Genomic DNA, 11,786 nt, shown 5'->3' with positions numbered 1-11,786 from the left:
AAATGAGGTTGTTATAGATGCCTGCCTGTTTCCACATACCCCTGTTGCGTGGGTGACATTGGGATCAACATTAAGATATTCAGAGTTCTGCTATGGAAGAGAAAGATCAGAGCAAGAATTGTAACACAGACCAACACAAAAGGTGTCCCTTTGATTGCTTCGGAGTCCCACTCTTATGAAAGGCCTCACTTCCAGCTGCACTTTCAGGAGCCACTCCACCCGTAGCATGGATCAAGGCTGACCCAAAAAATTCATGGACACTTCCCTCCACACATTGCCATGGTTAGAGGCTGGTGCAGGCAGAGTAGTATGAAGTTGACAATTAGTGAGTGGTTTTATTCAGCTTACGGGATGTGTTGCTAGTTTGCCTCCTCAGGGTGCACCCTGGATAGCACGAAAGTGTGAGCTAATGACCTAGCAATCAGCTGGCAGCCAGACCACATCGTAGATTTCCTGGCTTTCGAAAACATGGCAATGGGAAAGCAAAATGGGCCTTTTCAGGCCCAAATGACAAGACAGATCAGGAACATCACTAGAATCTGCCAAATCAATGTTAAGTAGTGGTACATGGCTAGTGTGTAGAATCAAGTTGGGCTAGGGAGGTCCAGGTTCGACTCCCCCACTGAGCCACAGAGCTTGTTGGGATACTTCAACACCGAGGCACCATCTTTCACCCTAATCTACTTTACAGGGTTGTTGTGATTATAAGAAGGGTAAACCTTCATCCTGAGGTCCATTAAGGAGGGGTAGGAGGATCAAAACATAATGAATAAAACAAGGGATCAGGAACAGACTACAGAATCATGTTTCTCTTTACACACAAATCCCTTTCCATTTTTCCCAATTTAGTATCTGACCTGTACATCCTGACAGACTAACCCAAACTGAGGGGTGCTTCTAGAGTAGCTTTCAGGACCCAGAATTAAAATTCCAGGTTTAATCCGATTGCTTAGACCTGTTAAGAGGGGCTGGAGGGGAAAGAAAAGTTGATCCTCAGTCTCTGGCTGTTTCTAACCATCATTGTCAAGCCGATCCGCACTTTAATACACTGTGCAGTTCCATTATGTTCCAGTTGTGGCTGGTGATGGTTTTGGTGCCAGGACTGGCCCAACCGGGGCTGTTGGCTTGGGAGCCATGGTTTTCCTCTGTGCATGAACAGATGTCCTGTTGCTGTGGGCCCATGAATTTGTCATTCGGGCCGTAGTCAGGTGTGCAGTTTGCTTATTAGTTGTCTTAGCTGCATTTTCTGTAGTCGAAGACATAGCAGGAGTTGTCCTCTGTGCAGGCTCAGTCGTTTTTATGGCCATAGGAATTCCAGTTTGATCAGCTGGTAGTTCAGAAGATGTGACAAGTGTCCTCCCAGCAGCGATTGTGGTGTTCACTACTCCATGTATTACAGCTTGTTTAGTTGTCTGTGTGAGGTTTGCCGGTTCGACCTTAGGAGCGACTGTCATTTCTGCCTGTGCATGGCCTGTGGTTTGATTGGCTGATGGTGTCGACTCTGCTGTTATCACCTCTGGGATTACTAGAATTGAATGAGTTGTTTGGTTAGCCAGTTGTGTGCTTCTGTGGCCTAACTGTGTGGTTGAGGGTAATGCCAATCCTAGGCATGTCTCCTCATAAGAACAGCCCCACTGGATCAGGCCATAGGCCCATCTAGTCCAGCTTCCTGTATCTCACAGCGGCCCACCAAATGCCCCAGGGAGCACACCAGATAACAAGAGACCTGCAAGGCCTCCTGGGAATTGTAGTTTAAGAACATAAGAACAGCCCCACTGGATCAGGCCATAGGCCCATTTAGTCCAGCTTCCTGTATCTCACAGCGGCCCACCAAATGCCCCAGGGAGCACACCAGATAACAAGAGACCTGCAAGGCCTCCTGGGAATTGTAGTTTAAGAACATAAGAACAGCCCCACTGGATCAGGCCATAGGCCCATTTAGTCCAGCTTCCTGTATCTCACAGCGGCCCACCAAATGCCCCAGGGAGCACACCAGATAACAAGAGACCTGCAAGGCCTCCTGGGAATTGTAGTTTAAGAACATAAGAACAGCCCCACTGGATCAGCCCATAGGCCCATCTAGTCCAGCTTCCTGTATCTCACAGCGGCCCACCAAATGTCCCAGGGAGTACAAAAGACAACAAGAGACCTGCATCCTGGTGCCCTCCCTTGCATCTGACATAGCCCATTTCTAAAATCAGGAGGTTGTACATACGCATCATGGCTTGTAACCCATAACATATTTTTGCTCCAGAAACTTGTCCAATCCTTTAAAGGTGTCCAGGCCAGATGCTGTCACCACATCCTCAGAAGTAAGTCCCATTATAGTCAATGCAGCTTATTCCTAAGAAAGTGTGGATAGGATGGCACCCTGAAAATTCTAACCTACTGTACAGAAAATCAGGGATTAGGTAATTGGAAGCGGGAGATAACTGTGGACACCTGGTTCTCTTCAGTTATGGTCCCAGACCTCCTGGTGCCTGAGGGGGTGTGCCTAATGCTGCTTCTCCTTACCTGGTGATGTGCCAGTCTTTAATTCTCCCATTTCCTGGATTGGAAAAGGAAGGAGACAGAGCAGAAGGGGAAGTGTGGAGGAAAGGGATGGGTGCCAATCCATCCTTGCCATTCTGCCTACCTTCTTCTACTAAGTACCCCCTTCTACAGGAAAAAAAAAATTGCTGCAAATAAGCACAGGATGCACTTGCAGCACCATCCTTTGCATGTCTACTCAAAAGCCAGTACAATTGCATTCAATGGGGCCTACTTCCAGGAAAGTATGTATACCGGGTCCCCAAGTTACAGACTTCCACCCCCTTTGCAAAAGATCAATTCTCCATGTAACTGACTGTGCTACAGCAGTGTTTCTCAAACTGTGGGCCATGACCCTCTAGGTGAGTTGCAAGCCAATTTCAAGTGAATTGCATAGCACCTAGCTCAGCCACCATTAAAACTATAGAGCTGAAAATACAGGGTACAGAGTTGCTGGGCAGAGAGGGCTCCCGGAGGGAGAGAGACATGGTATGTTGACCTAAATAGATGGGAGATGGAACACTGGAAAGAGGGAAGGGCTGTGTGGTTGGAGAAGGATCCGTGTTCCACTTTGACTTCTGAGCTGGAATGTTTGAATTCTGAACTATGCAAAATAACAGCACTAACACCCTGTGCAATAGTCTTTTGGCTGGTTGCAGCTTAGCTTTGAAGCCTAAAATATGTCACCTCCAGCCATGACATCACTTTCAGGTTAATGACATCACCTTCTCCTGGGTGCTGACAGCTTCTCATTCTAAAAAGTGGATCTAAAAACTTTGAGAATGCTAAAAACTTTGAGAATTACTGTGCAGTGGTATGGAAGTCCTTTCTCACAGGTATGTGCATCCTCCAGGTGCATCATTTAGGGCACAATGGTGAAAGCCAGAGGCATTTATCACAAAAACTCAAAGATGGGGTAGAATTTTTGAGCTGAATGTGGTCACTAGAGACGCCCATTAAGTTCTTTTTGACCAGATGCAGGCAGAAGTCTTCCTTTTTTCAGGAGGTATGTCACCTTGGCATGACAAGCCATAGCTGCTAAAGTTGTCTCTTCCACCCAGTTACTGCCCTTAATTTCACCAGAACCCTGCTTTCTGCAAGATTTGGTGGGCTCTCTACATAGATCTAACATGCAGCTGTAAGGTCAGATATCTGTCTACTTACCACCAGCTGCGATAAGGAGGAATTCCACCAGCAGGTTCTGCCAACTCATGGTGAAGAGAGACAAGAAGCTTGCGGCTGCTCCTTTCTGAAGAGCTTTGAGCAAAGAGGAAGCATAGTACAAGAATTGCAAAGTTTTGGACCGTGCAAGCAGACACATGCAGAGAAAGGAAGAGGCAGGGGGGCGGAGAAAATGGTCTTGAACCATATGTCACCACGGTGTGAAAATAAAAAATCAGTGGTACTCAGAATGGAAGCACACTTTGCTGAAGTTCTCAGTGCATTTAATTTTCTTTGAGGAGTTATCCTCAAAACCCTGCAGGCAGGAGTCTGGGACTAGCATAGGAATGGGGATTTGAAAACAGACCAGTCCATAGTCTCTGGATCAGTGGTTCTCAAACATTTAGCACCGGAACCCACTTTTTAGAATGAGAATCTGTCAGGACCCACCGGAAGTGATGTCATGACTGGAAGTGACCTCATCAAGCAGGGGAATTTTTCACAATCCTAGGCTGCAATCCTACCCACACTTAGAGCACAATCCTAACCAACTTTCCTGCACTGACATAGCTGTGCCAGTGGGGCATATGCTGCATCCTGCGGTGGGGGGGGGGGGGCAGTCACGTAGGCCTCCTCAAGGTAAGGCAATGTTTGATCCCTTACCTTTGAGTTGCATTGCCCTTATGTCGGTGCTGGAAAGTGGGTTAGGATTGCGCTCTTCTTTACTATCGTTGTTGAAAGATTATACATAGTAGCTTGTTAAAAGTACAGGTCTGTAACATTTCCCCAAATGCAGTCCCATACCATGGTAGCATCAAGTCTAATATATTAAGAATAAAATATTGAAATGAATGGGGACCCACCTGAAATTGGCTCACGACCCACCTAGTGAGTACCAACCCACAGTTTGAGAAACAGTGCTCTGGATCATCTTGCCATTGCAAGGGTGTAAATGACAGAAAGGAGGAGTCAAACCATCTCAGGGTGTAAAATGCCTTAGACGCCCTATTAGTGTAACCTCCAGAGTTTCACAAAGGAGAACAGGAACACTCCTGTATACTTATAATACACCTCTGCTGCCGTGGCAGCCCACTCTTCTGTGGGCTGCTGCCGCCAGCACAAAGCCCTGATCCCGTCACTGTTTCTTGTGCACACAGGTGACACCAGCCCACAAAACCTTGCAGCCCAAACTTGCAGGCCTGATCCTTCAATGATTTTTTTCACGGCTTATTTCCCCCATGGTTTAGTTTTTATGCTTTTAATGTTTGTTTTTAGATATTTGTTTGTATGCTATTTTTTGTTGCATTGTTAAGAAAGTGAGATATATGCTTGTTTTAAATAAATAAATATTAAATGTTAATGCATGTTACCAAACAGGTACTACGGTCTATCTCCCAAGAGATCTGCAGCCCTCTAGTGGACAATGTGTTATATTACAGAAATCATAGCAATTGTGTAATACGACTTGCTTGTTGATTCCCGGTAGTGCTGCAAGGAATCTTGAATACAGCTGTATCTTTAAAAGTTTGTAAGTTGAATTTTCATAAGCCTTAGGAATTTTGTCAGTTTCATTATCGTCAGTGAAACTGAGAAGTGTGTTTATCCTGTACTTAGGTGTGTTTATCCTGTACAGGAGATGTTGAAAAGTGGAGGAAAGCAATTCCCAAATATGGTCATCATTGGCATCATTCAGTCTCGGAAGACTCTGGTATCGCACTCTGAAAAGTGGTTCTGGAACAGCGTCTAGTGTGGCTGAAAAGGCCGATTCGGGAGTGACAATCCCTCCCACACTGGGAGCAAGTATAGTCTGTCCCTGATCTGTCTCCCTGGCTACGAGCCTTCCTTTTTTGCCTCTTTGCCTCAGTCTGTTGGGCAAGTGTCTCTTCAAACTGGGAGAGGCCATGCTGCACAGCCTGCCTCCAAGTGGGATGCTCAGAGGTCAGGGTTTCTCACCTGTTGAGGTCCATTCCTAAGGCCTGCAGATCCCTCTTGCAGATATCCTTGTATTGCAGCTGTGGTCTACCTGTAGGGCACTTTCCCTGCACGAGTTCTCCATAGAGGAGATCCTTTGGGATCCACCCATCACCCATTCTCATGACATGACCAAGCCAAGTCCTTGTGGAAAGACCTGATGATGCTGAGGAGCCTGGGTGGACATCTGATCTTGGGGAGAATCTTGAAGAGGCCATCCCTGCTGACCAGGTCGAAAGCCTTAGTAAGATCTGCGAAGGCTATAAAGAGTGGCTGTCGCTGTTCCCTGAATTTCTCCTGCAGTTGTCTAAGGGAGAAAACCATATCAGTGGTGAACCTGTTGACTTGGAATCCACACTGCGATTCTGGATAGACGCTCTCTGCAAGTACCTGGAGCCTCTTTAGTGCAACTCGGGCAAACAGCTTTCCTATAACGCTAAGGAAAGAGATGCCACGGTAGTTATTGCAGTCACCCCTGTCGCCTTTGTTCTTGTACAGCGTGATGATGTTTGCATCCCTCCTGTCCTGTGGTACTCCACCTTCTCTCCAGCAGAGGCAGAGGATTTCATGCAGCTCAGTGGCGATTATCTCTCTGCAGCACTTTAGGACCTCAGCAGGGATGCTGTCTTTCCAGGATGCTGTCTCTCCCCCCTTTTCGCCCTCCCCTATGCCAAGAAATGTCTGCTTCCTGCCCTCCATCACCCTCCCCATGCCCCACCGCTGCTTGGCACATACCTGCTCACCACCAGTGGCTGGGGGTTGATCTGCGGCATTGATGGGGTGACACAGGCCTTCCGCTGGTACTGCTTCCCCTCCAGGTGGCACAAACATGCCTTACAGCATGTTTGCAACACTCACAACCAGTGCTGGGGCTAAGGCACCAGTGGTAGGGCAGCCTAGGATTGGGCTGCCCATCATAGATGTTGAATTAGTCTAAGGCTGCAACCTTATACATACTTACCTGGGAGTAAGTTCCATTGAGCTACTTCTGTCCACATGTGTAGGACTGCTCTGGGATTCGTGTGTGTGAAAAATGCCGCTCAATGTAAACTGAGTTTATGCTTCTTACTCTTATGTATGTTAAAAAAATTATGCAGGTAGTTTTGTAATACAGTATTTATATTTTTATAAAGTCCAAACAAAGGGTTGGTTTTACACAGTCCATAGTGGTCTATTTACAGAAAGTCCAGCTCCACACACACACACATATGTAATACAGTCATACATTCGGTCCTGATACAAGAAAGGAGGAAAGAGAAAAGAGCAACTTTTGTGGTTCGTCATCCTCTGTCTGTCTTTCACCAGCCATAAACTACAAATATCATCATTGACCTCAACATGGAAAATGGGTAAAAATTATACTTTAACCAAATAGTAGCTAATTCTAGCAGCGGCTGCATTACTAGCTGCTAAAGGGAATACAGGACAAATTGGATTATTTTAAATACTATAATCTTCAAAAGTGAATCAACTCATGAGCATTTTTAAAGAGATCATCTATTCTTAAAACCCCTTTCATAGTTTTTTTTCCGTCTCCCTAAGACATGGTGCTGAGAGTCTGTACGTCATATCTGAAGTCAATTCAAAAGAAAACATTTTTATTTGGGGCCCAATCCTCTCCAACTTTCCAGTGCTGATGCAACCATGATGCAGCCTCAAGGCAAAGGAATAAACATTCTCTTACATTGAGGAGGCTTCCATGATTGCCCCCACACAGCAGGATGCAGTGTGAGCTCCATTGGCAGAAATGCATCAGCACTGGAAAACTGAATAGGACTGGGCCCTTAATCAGGAAACGTGTAACGGGGCAAAAAGTGTATTTCCCAACCATACTGAGATTTTGATTCCCAACACTTAACCCTCTAGCCGGTAGTTCTATACCACAGAGCTGGTGGAAAGGGCATGGAGGAAAAGTTAAGAGAGTACTACTCTCTCCTGAGTTTTAATTTCGTAACGGACGATGTCAAGTTCATCTTGTGCAGGGCTAGCCCAAGACCTCGTGGTGTCAGAGGTGACTTGTCAAATGCTGCTCCCCATTCCCTGGTGACCTCTGTACTGCCCACTCCTTGGATTGGAAAGGCGTGGAGAAGAAGAGAGTGGCGGGCTACAGTATCCTGCTGCCTGAAGCAGCAGCCTCAGCTGGCCTCATGGATGGCCGAGTCCTGCAGCTGTGCTGCAACTTATCATGGTGTGTCATTCATGATGCTGCAAGTGGCATGGCAGGGGTGGATCAGCCCCTTTTGCATGCATTCACTGGCAAGTGCTGCAAACCTTAGGATGGACCCATCACATCAATGAGTTTTTAAATGCATTTTCTAGAACATGATGAACGTGTGAAAAAATTGTTTGGAAAATGTACCCAAAACCTGAAGTCCCGGGGCCTACTCCTGCTCTAATTCCAATGCACAAGGATGACCACAGCAATAACTACTGGCCCATCAAAAACTTCATCTATCCTTTGGCACTCTGAAGAACATCACAATGTGGAAGCGAGTGGCATTGGCTACGGGCACAGAAGCCAGCTTCTGCACATGACTCTCCCTTGCTGGATTGGATTGGGGTGGAGGTTCTCTTCCTTTCAAGCCATCTCAAAATTATTCTCTGCTTGAATTCTAAAGCAGAAAAGGATTTGTAAGTTAGCTTGCAAAATAAACAGCACCGGTGCATGCGGACACAAACAACAAAGCTACTGAAATAATGTATAATAATAAATTATGATGAGCACGAAACAAGACTGTCTACACTCAGCTTGACTTGGCTGAGCATCAGGAGGACTGCGGTAACAGATAAAGTGGTTGAAATGAGCACCAATGGCAAAAAAAAAGCTCATTCAAAAAAGCCCCGTCACAAAGAAATCCTATTGACTTCTTTGTATACAAAGGGGCAGAGTTCTCAAGAACATTAATCTCCTGTCCCGTCCCACCCCCCCAACATGCAAATGCACTTACACTTACCATTACTGTTTAGGGAAGAGGAAGCAACATGGATATATATGATTTTAGCTGAGTTTTTTTTGTAACCAGGGCACAAAACTTTGCCACTCATAGAAGAGAGACCTGGAATATGAACTGATGCAGTCATGTGCAATCAGTTATGTACTATGGCTTTATGGAACATCACTAGAGAACAGAGGGGGTGTCAAAGGCTGTCCATGGTGGGCACTACTGAGGGCCCATGCCCATCAAAGAGTCCTAATGCTTGCTCAGGACAACCCTTGGAACCCTCAGTAGTGGTGTCAGTAATACAGTGCAATGCACCATTAAAGGATAAGCAGGGGGCTCCATGGGCAGTTCAGTGCAGGGCCGCAAATATTACTGGCATTCTTGAGAGAATATGCAGAGCAAATGGTTTTCGCACAAACTCTCAAATCAGTTTCTACTCAAACGACATCTTCTTTGATCTAAGCTCTTTAGGGTTAGCGATTTTCAATCAGTGTGCCGCAGAACATTGATGTGCAATGAAAGGTGTGGCACAGGAGTTTGGAGCACAGCGGTTGAAAATAGCTGAACATCTCTTCTGGGTTCTGTGGCTCTGGTTCTAGGGCAACCGTCTGTCATAACAAATTGTCTTTCCCTCTTCCTCCGCTGGCAGACAATTCGTTACTACAAATAGTTGCCCTACAAACAGAGTCACAGAACCTGGAAGCGTTTCCTGGAAGCCAGAAATGACATCAAAAGAGGCAAAGACCATTGAGGTCAGAGTGCCGCGAGAACAAAAATGCTGAAAGGTGCTGCTTTAAGGTTATGAGGCGAAACATGGCAATAGCCTTAGCGTTTATGAATAATCAGAAATGTCAGTGTAATTCCCAGTAGTCTGGGGGTGAACTATGTCGATTTTCATAACCACCTCCTCAACAACCACAATTTAGAAGGTGAGCTAATTCAAGACATTTGGCCACTTGGCTGAACTTGCCACACAAATCATCCTTTGATTCGGACTTCATGGCAGGCTTTTTGGGAGGAAGTAGCACCTGAATTGGAAGCACACCAATCCCTGCTAATATGGTCTCTGAAAAATTATGTTGGTGTGATCACAGCAATTGCTTTCAACTGGATAGGCATGTGCTTCAAGTTTACAGGCTGTTGCCTTCACATGAATGTGGGCAAATGTGGATTAGACAAGATCAGACAAATTAACAATGTACTGTGATAATGTCAGTGCGAGCCAAGTTACAGAGTACAGTACTATGCTCCAGAAGCTACACTCAAATTCCTTCCCATATACTGTATTGACTAGCTGTGGGAAGTCCTCATGTCTGAGACACCTGAGCGCAGGTTGACAGAGCAATTCATTGCTGGGCTCTACCACTTTGGACTTCTAGTTTGGGACTGAATGTGTGAACGCTGCCCAAAAGCTCACTGCACATACAAAACTTGTTAAGAAAAAGGGTTTTTGGCTAGCATTCTTCTTGCTGTGTTAATTTTAGGCGTGTAGGGATTTTAAACACCCTTCTTCCTAACCAGTTTTATATGTGCAATGAGTGCATGTTTTATATGTGCAACGTTCCCAGAAGCCCTGTGGAGAGCGCAAACCACAGATAAAGAAATCTGTGGTTTTCTGAGCCAACCTGATCTCCAAATGCAAACCATCCAGAGCTGTTCTGAAGCCCGCAGAGGCTGTGCATGTCCACTCATGGCCTCCAGAATTCCTTCTAGAGGCAAAAAAAAGTCTTTTCCAGTTTTTTTTTTTTGTTAAAACCAGAAGTGATGTTTTTAAGGCACAGCCTCTGCAGGCTTCAGAAATCCCTCAGGAAGCAAATGGAGTGCAGCTCTGGTTGCCTTCAGAGGGCTCAGGTTGGGCCAAGTGTGGCTCGAGTCCATTGGGCCAGATCTGTGGATGGAAAAACTGTGGATGAATAGGACCAACCTGTACATAGGAAAATATTCAAGCTTTCAGTCCTTCACCTGAAATTTAAAGTAGGACTCTCCAGCAACGGGCACATCACATGAAGCTGCTGCTGATATAGTGTAGGTCTTGAATGAATTTTCCCCTCTGTAAGGTAGCCTCCTTTGCAGGAAGGAAGGACTGTAAGAGATTCTTCAAGACACATCAGAAGTGGAAGCAATCACTCTGAATTTGAATCAACATGTTGATGAGTTGATGAAAACAGCCCCTAGTTTCAGATACAGCCTTGCTGTGTGAAGGAGCATTTCTGCAAAGCCCTACCATAACTGAAACACTTGCATAAATTCTGGGTTTTTTCCACTGCACAGCAAGGGCCAGCCCAACCGTGCAAGGAACCCATGGGGTGATAATATTTTTGGGAGTGCCAATCAAGCAGCATCCAACTGGAGAGGGACATCCCAGCATCCTTTGCATGATCACTAGGGATCCTGGGGCTCACCTAGGGATAATGTGGCGTAGTTGCTTTGGGGATGGCAAAATGCCAAAATGCAGGGGGAGGTTTGCTTTATTTGGATTTTTCTCCATTTGCCAGCCTTTCATACAGCATTCCTCACTGCATAGCCCTATTCCTAGATCAAGTTTCATTTAGCACATTACATTTCTAGCAGCTTTATAGGATCTAACTTTCCCATTCACCATCGTTTCCATCATGCAAAAAAACCTTTATATATTTCTCATTCCCTCTGGAACTTGCATATGTCTTGCATCCCACAAATCAGAAGTTGCAATATTGTAGTAAGGGATTGGTATACTCTTTCCTAAAATATCACAGCAGCAACCCTTTGACATGACAGGTGATCATGTCGACTGTAGATCCATTTGGAAATACCTACGCAGATCGGGGACATCAGACAGGGATGCGTTAAATCTTGGGGCAGGCGGGGACACTGTATCCTGTTTCACCATCCAGCATATGGGTGTCTAACATGCACTCAGTCAAGTGCAGAACATTGAACAGCAGCATCAGACAAAATGGTCAGCACCAAATGCAAAGGGATGAGTTCACTCAATCATAAATTGGGGAAAACAGAGGCAGCCTCCTAATACCACAAATAACCCTCTGAAATTGACCCCACAGTACAGCAGTTGTCCCCGCTTCTTGGCCTAACTCATCCTGTTTTTCACCCCAAAGATGCCTATCTGTTTCTAGTTACCCTCCAACACAGTCTGCAGACAGAAAGTCATGGCCAAAAATATGTCACTCCCTTTGCTGTTGTACA

Source organism: Tiliqua scincoides, chromosome 3, assembly GCF_035046505.1.
Source record: "Tiliqua scincoides isolate rTilSci1 chromosome 3, rTilSci1.hap2, whole genome shotgun sequence".
Lineage (NCBI taxonomy): Eukaryota > Metazoa > Chordata > Lepidosauria > Squamata > Scincidae > Tiliqua > Tiliqua scincoides.
This window is presented reverse-complemented; position numbering follows the sequence as displayed.